Source organism: Physeter macrocephalus, chromosome 3 (assembly GCF_002837175.3).
Source record: "Physeter macrocephalus isolate SW-GA chromosome 3, ASM283717v5, whole genome shotgun sequence".
Lineage (NCBI taxonomy): Eukaryota > Metazoa > Chordata > Mammalia > Artiodactyla > Physeteridae > Physeter > Physeter macrocephalus.
This window is the reverse complement of record NC_041216.1, coordinates 25,515,259-25,531,765: the sequence shown is the minus strand read 5'-3', so window position 1 is coordinate 25,531,765 and position 16,507 is coordinate 25,515,259. Positions and strand designations below refer to the sequence as shown.

Here is a 16,507-nt window from a genome sequence, read left to right as displayed (position 1 = left end):
ATGCCGCGGAGCGGCTGGGCCCGTGAGCCATGGCCGCTGAGCCTGCGCGTCCGGAGCCTGTGCTCCGCAACGGGAGAGGCCACAACAGAGGGAGGCCCGCATACCACAAAAAGAAAAAAAAGAAAAAAAGAAAAAAAAAGCAACAAATTAATGAATATAACAAAGAAGAAGCAGACTCGGAGACATAGAGAACAAACTAGCGGTTACCAGTGCAGAGAGGGAAGGTGGGAGGGGCCATATAGGGGTAGGGGGTTAAGAGGTACAAACAGTTATTTATAAAATAAGGTTCAAGGATCTATTGTACAACACAGGGAATACAGCCCATATTTTATAATATAACTATAAATGGAGTATAACCTTTAAAAATTACAAACCACTATAACTGTAACTTATACAAGTGCACCTGTAACTTATACAATATTGTATATCAACAATACTTCAATAGGGCTTCCCTGGTGGTGCAGTGGTTAAGAATCTGCCTGCCAATTCAGGGGACACGGGTTTGAGCCCTGGGCCGGGAAGATCCCACATGCCACGGAGCAACTAAGCCCGTGCACCACAACTACTGAGCCTGCGCTCTAGAGCCCGCGAGCCACAGCTACTGCAGCCCTCGTGCCTCGAGCCCATGCTCCGCAACAAGAGAAGCCACTGCAATGAGAAGCCCGCCCACCACAACGAAGAGTAGCCCCTGCTCGCCGCAACTAGAGAAAGCCTGTGCCGCGGCAATGAAGACCCAACACAGCCAGAAAGGAAGAAAGGAAGGAAGGAAGGAAAAAAGGAAGAAAGAAGGAAGGAAGGAAGGAAGGAAAGAACGAAGGAAGGAAGGAAGGAAGGAAAGAAAGAAAGAAAACAAAGAACAAAAAAACAATATTTCAATTAAAAAAAATCTTTAGGGACTTCGCTGGTGGTCCAATGGTTAAGACTTTGCCTTCCAATGCAGCGGGCGTGGGTTGGACCCCTGGTCAGGGATTTTAGATCCCACGTGTCTCGTGGCCAAAAAAACAAAACATAGAACAGGAGCAATGTTGTAACAAATTCAATAAAGTCTTGAAAAATGGTCCACATCAAAAAAATCTTTAAAAAAAAAAAATCTTAAATTTTTTTTCCCTTTTTTTATTAGTTGCTTCGCCCACCTGCACCCCAATCCTTAAAAAAAAATTTTTTTTTTAATGAGGTCATACTAGAATAGAGTGGGCCTTAAATCCAATGACTGGTATTCCTGCAAGAAGAGAGAAATTCAGAAACTCCCAGAGAGGCCGTGTGATGATGCAGGCAGAGGCTGGGGTGATGCAGCTACTCGGCACAAGCCGAGGATCGACAAGGAATGCCAGCAACCATCAGAAACTGCAAGAGGCCAGGAAGGATCCTCCCCTAGAGCCTCGAGAGACCATGGCCCTGCCGACACCTTGATCTCAGACTTCTGGCCTCTAGAACTGTGAGAGAATACATCTCTGTTGCTTGAAGATACCCAGTTAGTGGTCATTTGTTATGGCGGCCCCGGGAAAGTACTATACCCCTCCCCCGAAGAGCAGGCGCTTCACACTGTCACTTGGGGTGGGGTGGGGGAGGGGCACTGCTTGCAGGAAGGGCTCCCGGGGCTAACCCCCTCTGCACCTCTGCTGCACCACCTCTTTTCAGGTCACCCCCAGCCCCATTCTTCCTCCCTGCCCCTGCCCAGGGGACTCTCCCATGGTCTGGGCAGAGGCAAGGGTGATCCTCTTTCTGATTCTCTCCGCGTGACATAAACTCTGCTGCTTCCCTAGCTTTTCCCTGCTGAGTCCCCCCACCAAGGGGCTATCGATTGTTTCTGCACCTTTACATTCTTACCGCGCCTCATACTGTTGAAGCAATGCGGACGCCTTCTCTTAAGGGAGGAGGCGCCAAGGAAGCTGGAAAGAGAAAAGCACACATATTAATAGTAGTTCAAGATTTTCAAGATCCTGTCTTGCTCCCTTAACTAGTGGACACGTGGAGTTCACCCGAGGGCAGTGCTCGAGGGAGCACAAGCCTTAACCCCTTGTAACTAACTTAACTCCTTTGGCCAATCCTCCATGATAAAGAAGCAAAAAGGGTAGGAATGGTAGGTGTTACTGGTGGGAGAAGGAGAACAGGTCATGTCGTGAATGGGCTTTGTGCCCTGCAAGGATCTGAACAAATCTAAGTCATGCTTGCTGCTATACTGGGCCCAGAACATCAAGATCCCAGCTCTGATTTTCACACTGTGTTGTTTCAGGCGTGGTGCCAAGGCCTTGCATTCCCACGCCCAACTGCAGGCTGATGACTCAGGTGGCAAAGGGTTAGCGGCAGGTAACCGATGGAAAGCCGTGAAGCCCGTCCCAAGACCAACAGTCAGAGGGACAGAGGGCTGAGTCCTCTGGGAGCCGTATTCCAGGGGCAGACACAGAGCTCAGCAGAGCAAAGACCCCTAAGCGGCTGGAATCAGAAGGGTGGTCAGTTTTTTCATTTCTTTCTTTCTTTTTTTTTTTTAAATTGTGGTAAAAGTCACGTAATATAAAACATACCGTTTTAACCATATTTAACTGTACAGTTCAGTGGCATAAATACATTCACATTGTTGTGCAACTCTCACCATCATCCATCTCCTGAATTTTCTACCTTCCTAAACTGAAACTCTGTCTCCATGAAACACCAACTCCCCATTCCCCCTCTCCATCCTCCCCTCCTCCCGGTCCGTTTTTTTCTTACTGAAAAATGGTTCATATTACCATACATTTTCTGTTCCATTTTCTTTCCTTCTTTTTTTAAAATAAATTTATTTTATTTATTTATTTTTGGCTGCGTTAGGTCTTTGTCGCGCGGGCTTTCTCTAGTTGCGGCGAGTGGAGGCTACTCTTCGTTGCGGTGTGCAGGCTTCTCATTGCGGTGGCTTCTCTTGTGGAGCACGGGTTCTAGGCGCGCGGGCTTCAGTGGTTGTAGCTCGCGGGCTCAGTAGTTGTGGCGTACGGGCTTAGTTGCTCCGTGGCATGTGGGATCTTCCTGGACCAAGGCTCGAACCCGTGTCCCCTGCATTGGCAGGCAGCCTCTCAGCCACTGCGCCACCAGGGAAGCCCCATCTGTTCCATTTTCAATCGTAGCATGATAGCTTATGACTGTGCAGGAAAGATCACTCTGATATACTTTGCGTTTAAAACTCTGTGGGAGGGGAAGGATAAATTGGAAGATTGGGATTGACACATACACACTACTGTATATAAAATAGATAACTAATAAGGACATACTGTATAGCACAGGCAACTCTTCTCAATATTCTGTAATGACCTATTATGAGAAAAATAAATCTAAAAAAGAGTGGATATATGTATATGTATAACTGATTCACTTTGCTGTACGCCTGAAACTAACATATCACTGTAAATCAATTATACGCCAATAAAAATTAAAAAACAAAGCAAAACAAAACAACTCTGTACAGAACTGTGATAAGCATAACAGCCAAGAAACCCTTCTTCTGTAAGTGATGCCAGGAAGAACAGGGAGAGTTTGGGAGGAGTAGCTGGAAGGATCTGGGGCTTTATTCACAGCTCCAGGCAAACCGGTTCAGAGTCACTGGGAAACAGAAGGAAGGACTGGCCACCCTTCACCTCCGCTGAACCAGGATGAATCCAGCCTGGTCACCGGCAGAGCGGTGGCCATAGATAGGTCAGCTGTCAGCTGCACACGGACCAGCCTCCAGCAGCGCCCTCGGGGCTCCAAGGGAAAGAGACTGCCTTGCATAACTGTGCTCGGACCCTGGCTGTGGATGGGTCCCTGAAGTCAACGTGCCGCCTTGTCCAGATGCTGTAAAAACAGGTAAGGACCCCTTTGCTCCAGCCTTTCCAGGAAGAACAGAGGGCCAGGTGGAGATGCCCGACTCCGTCTCTGCTCAGCCCCGACTGCTCCAAGGCCCCAGAGGGAGAATTGAGGCTCCAACACAAATTCAGACAGGCCAGGACCTTGACAAGGCTGCCTACTCCCCCTGTGCCCTTGAGCTGGGCCTCCTCCTCATCTGAGCTCCACTTCCTCCTTCCCTTTGCCGAACACCTTTAAAGAAAGGTAAGGGAAAGCAAACCCTGAGGGGTTTACCTTTGCCAGTATCATTATTTTCCATTCCTCTTCCTCATCCTTTGCTTATCTGGGCTAAAGGAACTGAATTCTTAATAAATCACCTCGTAATCTATTCCAACGGAAGTTTTCAATACAGTAGGAGCCCCAGGATACCTCTGCCCCATCCCTGTTTTTATAAAGGAAAGGACATTAAAACTGAAGCAAGTTGTGTTTCCAGCTGAGGCTCAGAGAAGTTAAGTGACCTGGACAAAGTCACACAGCCAGGAGGTGGCAGGAGTTGCTGCTCTGAAAGAGCAGGTATGGAGTTTTTGTCTGACTATCATCCATTCACCCTTTTTCTAGTTGCAGCATCCCCGTTCTTCTTTTGGGAAATGTTCCTTCCCTAATTTTAGTTCATTTTGTTGAGTGAGGCTAACCTGGCCCCAGAATCTGGGCGTAAGCATGTGACCCAGGCCTAACCAATCAGTGATTTCATCCCCCTTGGCCACAATGATTGGTTCAAGGATGGGCACATGACCCAGTTCAAGCCCATGAGAGTCAGGTTCAGGATTTTGGCTAGAACAGTTGTGAGAGAGAAGCTGGGGCAGCTGAGCTGAACATAAAGAGGTGGGGAGGGGCCGCCAAGCCTGGAGAGCCTGCCTGTGGGTAAAAGCCAGCACAGAGGACAGCAGAGTGGAGAGATGGAGAGATACTGAGTCTTGGTGACAGTCTTACAGCTTCTGGATCCAGCCAGGCCTGAAGCTAAGTGCCAAAAAATGTTCTTTTTGGTTTAAGCCCATTTGAATTGGTCACTGCCATTTGCAAATGAAAAGTCCTTAACCAGGTGGACCCCAAATCCATGCCCCCTCCCGACACCAAACTGCCATCAGCCAGTCCATCAAGCCCCCAGAACACCATTCCAACCCTCCCTGGGGTTTCTACTCCAGCAGTACTTAGCCTCAGCTTGTCTCTGCTCTGTAAACTGTGTTCACCTTTAAAACCCGGCCCCTGACAAGGTCCCAGCCCAGGATAGGTGCGGGCGGGGACAGGTGACCAGGAGGCTGCTGCTTTGCTCTTGTTCCCTCCTTTGGATCAAATTAGCTCCAGGGAGAGTGGGACCCTCAGCAGAGCCCAGGATGCCCTCCGTGCATTTCCTTCTGCCTCCTTTCCAGTCACCCTATGGGCTCTTCGTCCTTCTAAAAAGGAGATAATTAGAGACAAGTGAAATGGAAGCTTCCATCTACCATCTCAAAGGAGGCGGGAACCATGATGGGGACCCATATATAAAACTTTATAAGCCTTGTGTCTTGTAAACTTTTGTTATTTTTATTTCACAGATGTTTCCTCATAATATCTGGGGGTGGGGGAGGAGGAGGAGGAGGAGGTGGGGGGAGAAATCCCTTACAGAGAAAAAAATATCCCGGTAGGGATATTAGCTAGTCTGTGCCAGTGTCGGCATGAATTTCCAGCATCACTGTTGGTGTGACAAATGCAGCTGCTCTGCTGTGGGCTCATGGGTGACAAACATGGTTTTTGGCAAGAGCTGCGCCCTGAGATCTCAAGGGCTGTCTGATGATATGTCACCCCCAGTCTGTGTGCAGTTTCTGGGGGATTTTACTCCAACCCTCACGTGCCAGCGCCCCTGAGGAACCTGCATATCCCCACCCTTCCACGTGAATGGGACTCAGGGCACGACAAGATTTTGTAAATACAGAGGCTGTCGCGTTATTGGGCAGGAATGGTTAGGACAAGGACACCCGCATGGGCAGGGGCATTTCTTTTTAGCTCCAGCACTTGAGGTCAGTGGTTAATCTCTAAGTCTCTGTACTCAGGGTCACTTGAACTGAGGTGACGCGAGTATGGAGACATTAATTAGTCCTGGTGGATCCAGCTGAGCAAGTGGCTTTCTTTCAGGAGCAGGGGCCGCACCCCACAACACACAGCCTCCCCTGAGGTCGGAGAAGCGAGGGCCAGGCCCTTGCTCTTTCAGCCGGTGTCTCCGTTTCTGCTCTAGGATTCAGATGCCTCCAGTACTGATATTTCTAGAGCTCATGGAGGTGCTGGCCAGAGGCTTTTAATGCCACAGGCTCTTTCTGCCAAATACTTCAGCACCTCTGCTCTGGAGGCTGGCTGGATCTGATGCTGGCAGATAATACAGGGCCGACATTCCAGAACAGCAGGGAACGGCGTAAGCAGGATGCCACAAAGGAGAGACTCGAGGAAGTGATGGCTGCCCCCACCCCATCTCGGGCCATCCCTCCCCAGACTCGGCATGCCTGCCTTTCGGGCAATTGCTGATTCTCCCTGAATGGAACCGGAGAAGAACAGAGAACAGGGCAGAGCCAGACTGCAAGGCCAGAGAGCCGACCCTAGAGCATCCCTGGAAACGGGTGCTGCCACTCAGGGTGTGGGAAATTCCCCGCTCGAGCGGCTGTCTGAGCGCAGAGGCGTCCAGCGAGCAGCGGTGTCCTTGGGAGCAGGGGGCACGTGGACTCACCCGCCGCGATGCAGCCGCCTGGGCCCTGCGCCTTGAGAGTCCGCCGGGCCGCCTCCCAGGCAGAGCCGCGCCGGCCCTCGGGTGCTGGGCCGAGTCCCCGGGAGGCTGGGCAGGCGAGCTGAGGCCACTGCTTGACCCCAGAGTGTGGTTTTAGGGGCGGCGCAACCAGAGCGGGAGGCATGGCCCTCTGCCGGCTTCCTTCTCCTTCCCTTGGTTCCTGGAAAGACTGAACAAAAGGCCTCAACGTGCAAGAAATTGAAGGGAGGGATATGCATCCTGAAAGGTTCAGAGAGCAGAGCAAGCCGGGACCAGCTCCCTTGGGCCGTGTCCCCGTGGTGCTGTGGTGGCCTCTGCAGTGGCCGCTTCCTCTGTGCCTCGACACAGCATCTGCGTGACGGGGGAAGAGCAGGTGTTGACACTGTCCAGGAACTTCCCTTTGCCTTGTGACGGCTCCACTCATCTCACTGAGCTTTGCCCAGAGTTCTGGGCCGCCTTGGCCCCGGCCCCGAGCCCCTGAGAGCCACAGGGTAGTGTCAGCTGGGGCTGGAGGGGAGGGCTGGGACGCTGGCCAGCCCGGCAGAGCCAGCGGGATGGGCCCTGCAGGCAGGGCGAGGCCGGGAGGCCGAGGGGCTCAGGGCAGCTCCCACAGCACCCCCTGGTGGCTAAGGGCTGCCCTAGCGCCCCCGCCCCCCCATGAGCCCAGAAGGTTAGCCACTACTTTACCTTCTGCCCATGAGTAGCCAGGACGAGAGAGCCGGAGCGAGCATCTCCTTACATTTTGTGCCCCACGGGCTTCTCTTGCCTCACCCTAGCCCTGGCCCTGACTTTCACCCTAGGGTGGTGGACGGAGGGGCCCCTTGCTCTCATACCAGGGTGCTGAGGGCTTGGGGTCCTTTCTATCCCTGTAGCCCCGGGCAGTGCACGCCTGGGGTCCAAGTTCCACATCAGCAGACAGACTGAAGGTTTCATGCTGACGGGAATTTCGTTTTCCCAGTCCTAACCAGGTTTGAGCTCAGCTGAGGCAGCAGTTTTGACAGCCCTTACTGTACACTAAGAGTTCATTTTTTTTTGAAAGATAGCAAGAAGCACAGCCAAGGGTGAGGCAGGGTGCTGGGGGTGACCATGACATCTGAGAATCAGGTGAAAATGACATCTTTTCAACAAATGGTGCCAGAACAACTGGATATCCACATACCACAGCTTACACAAAAATGAACTCAAATAGATCACAGACATAAATGTAAGAGCCAAAAATATGAAACTCTTGGAAAGAAACATAGGTGTGAATCTTCAGAACCTTGGATTAGACAATTGTCTCTTAAATATGGCACCAAAAGCACAAGCAAGAAAAGAAAAAAGATAAATTTGACTTCATCCAAATTAAAACATTTTGTGTATCAGAAGACACTATCAAGAAAGTAAAAAACAAACTACAGAATGGGGAAAAATATTTGCAAATCATATATATGATAGTAACCAGAATATATAAAGAATTCTCAGGCTTCCCTGGTGGCGCAGTGGTTGGGCGTCCGCCTGCCGATGCAGGGGACGCGGGTTCGTGCCCCGGTCCGGGAGGATCCCACATGCCGTGGAGCGGCTGGGCCCGTGAGCCATGGCCGCTGAGCCTGCATGTCCGGAGCCTGTGCTCTGCAGCGGGAGAGGCCACAACAGTGAGAGGCCCGCGTACCGCAAAACAAAAACAAAACAAAAAAAAAAAGAATTCTCACAACTCAACAACAAAAAGACAAATAAACCAATTAAAAAATGGGCTAATGATTTGAATAGACATTTCTCCAAGAAGATATACAAATTGCTAATAAGCACACTGAAAAGATGTTCAACATCATTAGACATTAATGAAATGCAAATCAGAACCTCAATAAGATACCACTATTCAAAAAACCAGAAAATAAATGTTGGTGAGGATATGGAAAATTCCCAGTTTTACTTTCCAGTATTGGTGGGAATATAAAATGGTGCAACCACTGTGGAAAACACTTTGGTAGTTACTCAAAAAGTTAAACATAGAGTTACCATATGACCCAACAATTCCACTAGTAGGTATGTACCCAAGAAAATGGAAGACATATGTCCACACAAAAACTTGTACATGAATGTACACAGCCAGCATTGTTTATAATAGCCAAAAAGTGGAAACAACCCAAATATCCATCCACTGATGAATAGATAAATATCCACATGCAAAACCTTACACAAAAATTAACTCAGGTGGATCAAAGACCCAAATACAAGAGCTAAAACTATTAAACTCTTAGAAAGAAACGTAAGTGTAAACCTTTGAGACCTTGGATTAGGCAATGGTGGTATATCTGTACAATGGAACATTATAAAAACAAGTGACATACTGATACAAGCCACGACCCAGATGAACCTTGAAAACATCACTGCTCCCTGAGGGCCCCAGCAGCCCCAGGCTGACATTTCTTGCCTCACAGCTCAGGGAAGCCCCAGCCTGCAGGATCCAGGAACTCAGGTACTCTCAGGTCCAAGGTGCTACCTTCCTCATGATCTCACCTTTTGAAAACATCTGATTCCTGGCCGACCCCATTCTCCAGGTTTTCCCTCTCCTTCAGCTGATTGCTTCTGAGATCATGCTCTTGGACTTCAACCACTAACTTAAAAAAAAAAAAAAATCTCTGTAATTAAAAAAAGTTTTCCTTTCCTTTTTCATCTTAAGCACCCAAGCTTCTGAGCTCAAAGGTCCTCTCAGCAGAGGTGGCTACATTCCTCACGTATGGCACCTGGTGTGGCCTGTGTGGACCGCAGGTCTGGTCCACGCACTCATTCACGCCTGAGGCACCTGCTATGTGTCAGGCACTATTCTCGGCCTCAGACACACTGCAGTCAACAAAACTAAGTCCCTGCAAGATAAAGTCTCGTGGAATTTACATTCTGATGAAGGAAGACCAAAAAGCAGATGCCGGATATTGTAAGTGATGTCATATGCTTTGAAGAAAAATTCAGCAGGGTAGGGGGTCGAGGGCCAGCGGGGGCAGGCGTGTGTGTGTATGTGCATTTTGGGGGAGATGGCAGCACCCGCTCGTCTTGAAAGTGTTTCTCAAAGTCCCAGCATCCTAATAGGCAGGGAACTCGCGAACAAACAGACATGCCCAGACTGTAGAGCAGGTCAGAGGGAAACTTCCTTGCAAGACCTGCCCAGAATCGTGGCCAGAGAAAGCAAACCCAAACAGCTCCAGGGCCTCCTTATTTTAAGGAAAAATTTAGCTGGGGTGCAAAGAGGGCAGCATCAGCCCTTTGGGCAAAGGGAGTTTGTAAGCAGCCATCTCCAGGAGGGGATCTATGGCCTTTGGGGGGAAGGACCTTCTTGTCCTCACCTTGATCAGAGATGCTCAGGATCGCTTTCTTCCTCTTGGAATATCCTGGCTTTGGAATCCTAGTTGCTGAAGGCCTGGCTAGACGTCACCTGACTATGGAGATTGTTTTTAAGGTCAAGATACAAGAATTCACGGTTTTTGTATGTCTGTCAGCCTGGGAGCACTTGCAATGTCGCCTTGCAAAGGGTAAATACATCCACCAATTTTGTGACGGAGGGTACGTCACCTTAACCTTTTAGGCCTGACTTTACCCAGTAAGAATGATTATATAATGCCTACTTCAGAGTGTTTGGTGAGGAGGAGATGAAGGGATGTATGTAAAAGGCCAGGTCATGTCCTATAAAGTGAAAGTGATTGCAACAGTGTGGCGTGGCATAAGGACAGACATACAGACCAACAGAATAGAGAACCCAGAAATAAACCCGTATATATAGCGAACTGATTTTCAATAAGAGTGCCAAGACTACTCAGTGGGGCAAAGACAGTCTCTTCAACAAATGGCACATGCAAAAGAATGAAGTTGGACCCTTACCTTATGCCACATATAAAAATTAACTGAAAATGGATTAGAAACCTAAATACAGGGACTTCCCTGGTGGCGCAGTGGTTAAGAATCCACCTGCCAACTCAGGGGACACGGGTTCGAGCCCTGGTCCGGGAAGATCCCACATGCCGTGGAGTAACTAAGCCCTTGTGACACAACTACTGAGCCTGTGCTCTAGAGCCTGTGCACCGCAACTCTAGAGCCCGCGAGCCACAACTACTGAAGTCTGCACACCTAGAGCCTGTGCTCCGCAACAAGAGAAGCCACCGCAATGAGAAGCCCACGCATCACAACCAAGAGTAGCTCCCACTTGCTGCAACTAGAGAAAGCCTGCGCGCAGAAACGAAGACCCGACGCAACCAAAAAAAAAAAACAAAACCAAACCTAAATACAAGAGTTAAAACCATAAAACTCTTAGGAGAAAACACAGGGGCAAATCTACATAACCTTGGATTTTTTAAAAAAATATTTATTTATTTATTTAGGCTGAGCTGTTTTTTTTTTTTTTTTGTGGTATGCGGGCCTCCCTCTGTTGTGGCCTCTCCCGTTGCGGAGCACAGGCTCCGGACACCCAGGCTCAGCGGCCATGGCTCACGGGCCCAGCCGCTCCGCGGCATGTGGGATCCTCCCAGACCAGGGCGCGAACCCGGTTCCCCCGCATCGGCAGGCGGACGCGCAACCACTGCGCCACCAGGGAAGCCCTGACCGGCGGACGCGCAACCACTGTGCCACCAGGGAAGCCCTGAGCTGGGTTTTAGTTGCAGCATGTGGGATCTTTTTTTTTTTTTTAGTTGTGGCATAGGGGCTTCTTAGTTGTGGCATGCGGGATCTAGTTCCCTGACCAGGGATCGAACCTGGGCCCCCTGCATTGGGAGCATGGAGTCTTACCCACTGGACCACCAGGGAAGTCCCCATAATCTTGGGCTTGACAATGGTTTCTTAAACATGACACCAAAAGCACAAGCAACAAAAGGAAAAATAGATAAATTGGACTTCAAATTAGAAACTTTGTGTATCAAAAGACACTACAAGGTGGGAATTCCCTGCTGGTCCAGTGGTTAGGATTCCACGCTTTTACTGCTTAGGGCTCAGGTTCAATCCCTGGTCTGGGAACTAAGATCCTGCAAGCCGCGTGGCCTGGCCAAGAAAAAAAAAGTTTAAGAGAGACTACAAGAAAGTGAAAAAACAAACTACAGAATGGGAGAGAATATTTGCAAATCATATATCTAATAGGATCCAAAAAATATAAAGAACTCTATGACTCAGGAACAAGACAACCCAATTAAAAAAATGGCCAAGTGACTTGGAAAGATTAAAAAATGGCCAATAAGCACATGAAAAGATGTTCAACATCATTAGACACTAGGGAAATGAAAATCAAAACCATAGTGAGATATCACTTAACACCTACTGGGATGGCCATAATAAAAAAAAATGGAAAATAACAAGTGTTGATAAGAATGTGGAGAATTTGGAACCTTCATACGTTACTGGTGAGAAGGTAAAATGGTGCAGCTGCAGTGGAAAATGGCGTGGTAGTTCCTCAAAAAGGTAAACATAGAATTACCACGTGACCCAGCAATTCCACTGCTAAGTACATACCAAAAAGAATTGAAAGCAGGGACTAAAACAGATATTTGTACACCCAGGTTCATAGAAGCATTACTGACAATAACCAAAAGGTAGAAACCACCCAAGTGTCTATCAACAAATGAATGGATATATGTGGTGTATCTATAAAATGGAACATTATTCAGCCATAAAAAGGAATGAAGTATTGACACAGGCTCCAACATGTATAAACCTTGAAAACATTACACCAAGTGAAATAAGCCAGATGACTATTGTATGAATCCCCTTATATAAAATATCTTGAATAGGCAATTTACACCCAGAGACAGAAAATAGAATAAAAGTTACCAGGAGTTAGGGTGGGGGGAGGAGAATGGGGAATTATTGCTTAACGGGTGTGGAATGTGTTTGGGATAATGAAAAACTTCTGGAAATAGATAGTGGTGACAGTTATGAAAGCTTTGGATGTACTTAACGCCAGCCAATTGTACACTTAACGATGGTTAAAATGGTAAATTTTGCTATGTATATTTTGCCACCAAAAAAAAAAAAAGAAAGAAAAAGACTAAGGCATCGTCTTTCACAGTAACTTGTCCATAATAGCATCAGGGGCCCTACAGAAAGACCGGGCATCTGGGGAAGCTGCGCCCGCTTAGGCACGAGAGTGCCCCCCTCAAGAATGTGCAGTCGTGGTGGCAGTCTGGTGGCCAAAAGAGGGGGCCCAAAGGTGACAGTCATTAGCTACAGCCGGTCTCAGAAGTGGTGGCTGTGTGACAGTGATGTTGGAGGGTTTTAATTGCTCCTGAATTAATGTGCTTACTCCTCACCCCTGGGGCACCTGGGTTTAATTACTGTCTTAGGTCACATATGCAAATGAGTCTGCTATCATTCCTGGTCCCGTCCCTGTGGATGGCAGCCCTGATTACCAAGCCCTCACACTTTGCAGCAAGATGGGCAGGAAGAAGGCCGGGCTGGCCTCCCCCTAGAGCAGAACTGGATGAAGGTGGTGCCTTGCCGGCCACATTTATGGGCCTAGATGAGCTGACACGTTCAAGGCTGCGTCTGGGGAGTCATTACTACCTGGAGGCACCGAGAGATGAGTTGTCAATGGCAGAGGAGCCCTGGAGGACCTGAACTCCGGAACCCTTGGGGATAGAGGGTTCTTACAAAAAGGAAAGATTTGGGAAGATGTCGGCCTGCAGAAGAGACCGTGGACCAGGGGTGGCCAATTCAAAAGGCGTGGAGGGCTGGGCAGGCATGTAACTAAGGGAAGCAGGAGGCAGGGGGCTGCCTTCAGAAGAATCTCTGGCGGTCCAGGGGTTAGGACACTGGGCTTTCACTGCCGAGGGCCCAGATTCAATCCCTGGTCGGGGAACTAAGATCCCACATGCCTCGGGGCAACTAACCCCACTCGCTGCAACTACTGAGCCTGAGGGCCACAACTACAGAGAAGCCCTCGCGCCGCAATGAAAGGTCCTGCGTGCCACAACTAGGACCCGACACAGCCAAAAATAAATAAATAAATACTTTAAAAAAAAAAGATGGTGGCCAACTGTTTTCTTCTAGGGATGCGGGCCCAGTGTTGGCAATTTTCCAATCCATTAGAACGCAGAAATTGGATTTTTTAAAAAAAATAAATGTATGTATTTATTTTTGGCTGTGTTGGGTCTTCGTAGTTGCACACGGGCTTTCTCTAGTTGCGGCGAGCAGGGGCCACCCTTCATTGCGGTGCGCGGGCTTCTCATTGCGGTGGCTTCTCTTGTTGCAGAGCATGGGCTCTAGGCACGTGGGCTCAGTAGTTGTGGCTCGCGGGCTCTAGAGCACAGGCTCAGTATTTGTGGCACACGGGCTTAGCTGCTCCGTGGCATGTGGGATCTTCCCGGACCAGGGCTCGAACCCGTGTCTCCTGCATTGGCAGGCGCGGATTCTTAACCACTGCGCAACCAGGCAAGATTTCTCTTTTTACAAGGAATCTGTTTTTTAGATTTTGACAACTCATTTGAACTAAAAAAAACAACAACACTAGGTTGCCTGCGTTTGGGGGCTGGGGGTGAGGATTAGCTGGGAAGGGGATCAAGGAACTCTTGGGGGTGCTGGAAACGGTCCGTAGTGGTGGTGGTGGTGCTGGTTACCCAGGCGTATATGTGAAAACACATCAAACTGTACACTTAAAACAGGTGCCTCTTACTGAATGTTAATTACATGTCACTGAGGTTGGTTCAGTGGGTCCCCACACTTCTCCCAGGTTGCTGTGAACTTTCCACTCCAGATTCTGTCCCTTTTTGTTCAGTCACGGCCACAGGTGCTTTATATGCTCTAAAGACCTTCCTCTTCTTTCTCTATGCCCCGTACCTCTTCCTAGGTAAGTGTATCAGCACCTGATGGTTTAATTCATTCTGTGCTGGGTGGGAGCCTAAGTTGATGTGCATTTATAATACTTACTCGGTAATGAGCCATGAGGTAGCACTATTGGAGTATTATCTTCATCGTACAGATTTGTTCAGTTGTTCAGTGCGAGGGCCAGAATCCAAACCTAGGTGGTCCAGCTCCTGCTGTGCTCTCAGCCACTTCACTGCACGAGCTTGGGCTGCTGTGGGGAGCAGGATCTCCACTGCTGGGAGGAGAGCTGACTGTACACAGAATTCTTAGTCAAGAGCCAGGCTCCTGTCCAGGCTCCCTCCCTGCAAATGGCACAGCTCGCAGCTCTGTGACCTGAGTTGACTGCCTTCGGACGCCATCTTCCGGCCTCAGCTGCATTCAACAAAAATAAAATTACCAGGGCGGGCGGGTTTCTTTTCAGGGGAAGCCTGGCATTCTACGCCTGCCTGGTCATCACCAATCCTGCAATCCATCTCCTGTACTCTAATGCTTCTCAAGCTGAGCTGCACATTGGAGTCAGCTGGGAAACTTTTAATACTGAGTCTTTGGTTTCTACTCAGAGGTTCTGATTTACTTGGTCTGGGCAATGGGAGACCTAAAGGCTTCAGAGCTGATTCCAATGTATGGCCAAGTTTGCAAACTACACTGTTTCAACTTTTCATTTGATCTTTGTTCTAACGTTGCAGGAATCTGGAAGTTGGAAGACAACCACAGATGAAAAGTAAATATTTTGCGGGAAAGTATTTGTATTATGAGGTTAAAATTTAAAAAGAAAACACATGGGCTTCCCTGGTGGCGCAGTGGTTGCGCGTCCGCCTGCCGATGCAGGGGAACCGGGTTCGCGCCCCGGTTTGGGAGGATCCCACATGCCGCAGAGCGGCTGGGCCCGTGAGCCATGGCCGCTGAGCCTGCGCGTCCGGAGCCTGTGCTCCGCAACGGGAGAGGCCACAACAGTGTGAGGCCCGCGTACCACAAAAAAAAAAAAAAAGAAAACACATAATGCAAGTCCAGAGACTACTACCAGAGATGTTCACTTTAAAAACACTTTAAGTTCCTGCAGTTGTGATCCAGAGAAATGTTTAACGTCCTAGGTCATCTTAAAGCCCAAGAGTGGCTTTCTGGAAACTCAGAATTAACGTTGCCTGTCCTGCTTCAGACAGGCCCCCAGGAAGAGGCCAATGGTCTGCAATTCCTCCTGGCCTAGTCCTGCCCATCCGCATCAGGAACGTGCTTCGTGCTTGTCTCTGCTGGGTCAGAGCTGTCAACCATCCTCCCCAGGGGCTGTGTCCCCAGGGCCAGGGAGGCCCCAGCAGCCTTCCTTCCGGGTGGAGATCTGAAAGGGCTCCTTGCCCTTTAACCCAAGAGCGATAAATGCGTTTAACTGCCAGTCGTTGTTTTAAAATAAAAGTGTCAGGAAATGTTGACATGAAACCAAGTTTAGAGACACTAATGCTAACTTGCTGCTTTAAAGTTTGGATGAACATCCTAGTGAGACTGTCTGGGCGAGTTCGACTCACTTCCTTGCAGAGTCAGTTTTTAGATGGAAACCAGTCATACAAAGCTGGGACAGGTGAGTGGTTTTGGCTGTACACAGGAGAGCTGTACCACATTTGGTGAAGAAGGGTTTTGTCATTATTTGGAGATTAAGTTATGGTTTAAGACGTATGTGTGCGGTTGCCAAGTTCAAAAGGGGTGGTGGCTCTGTGACATGACTCGAGTCCTCCTGTTTAGTCAAATACTAATCTAGGTATTACTGTGAAGCTATCCTGCAGACATAATTAAAACCACTTATCTGCTGACTTTGAACAAGGAATGATCTTGGATGATCTAGGTGGGCCTGAATCAGGTGAAAGGTCTTAGAAGCAGGGCTGACCCAAGAGAAATTTCACTTGTGTCCTGGTCACCCTCCCTTCTGACTGGCTGCCCTATGGACTGTGGATTAGCTTAGCCACAATCACAGGAGCCAATTCCTTGTGATAAATCTCCTAATATATGTACCTTCTACTGGCTGTGCTTCTTGGGTTAAACCCTGATACAGATGAGCAATAACAACAATGTCCACTGGGGGGCCTCACCAGGTATTATAACACAATTCAGAGCAACCATAGTATTTCA

General features: G+C 48.8%; 1 long non-coding RNA gene and 1 other non-coding gene across 5 annotated transcripts; both read right to left on the bottom strand.

The window, feature by feature from the left end:
- Window positions 1-6: 6 nt before the first annotated feature.
- LOC129391991 (uncharacterized) lies at window positions 7-14,763 on the bottom strand. 4 transcript variants are annotated; one of them, XR_008616952.1, is made up of 4 exons: window positions 14,456-14,763; window positions 9,898-9,990; window positions 9,077-9,177; window positions 7-3,153 (listed from the first exon to the last, which is right to left on the bottom strand). It is a non-coding gene; the product is annotated as an uncharacterized lncRNA (long non-coding RNA). The 4 variants fall into 4 exon arrangements; XR_008616951.1 differs by lacking the exon at window positions 9,898-9,990; XR_008616953.1 differs by lacking the exon at window positions 14,456-14,763 and having other exon boundaries at window positions 9,898-11,141.
- On the bottom strand, window positions 11,275-11,347 carry TRNAW-CCA (transfer RNA tryptophan (anticodon CCA)). The gene has a single exon. It is a non-coding gene; the product is annotated as a tRNA-Trp (tRNA).
- Window positions 14,764-16,507: the final 1,744 nt, after the last annotated feature.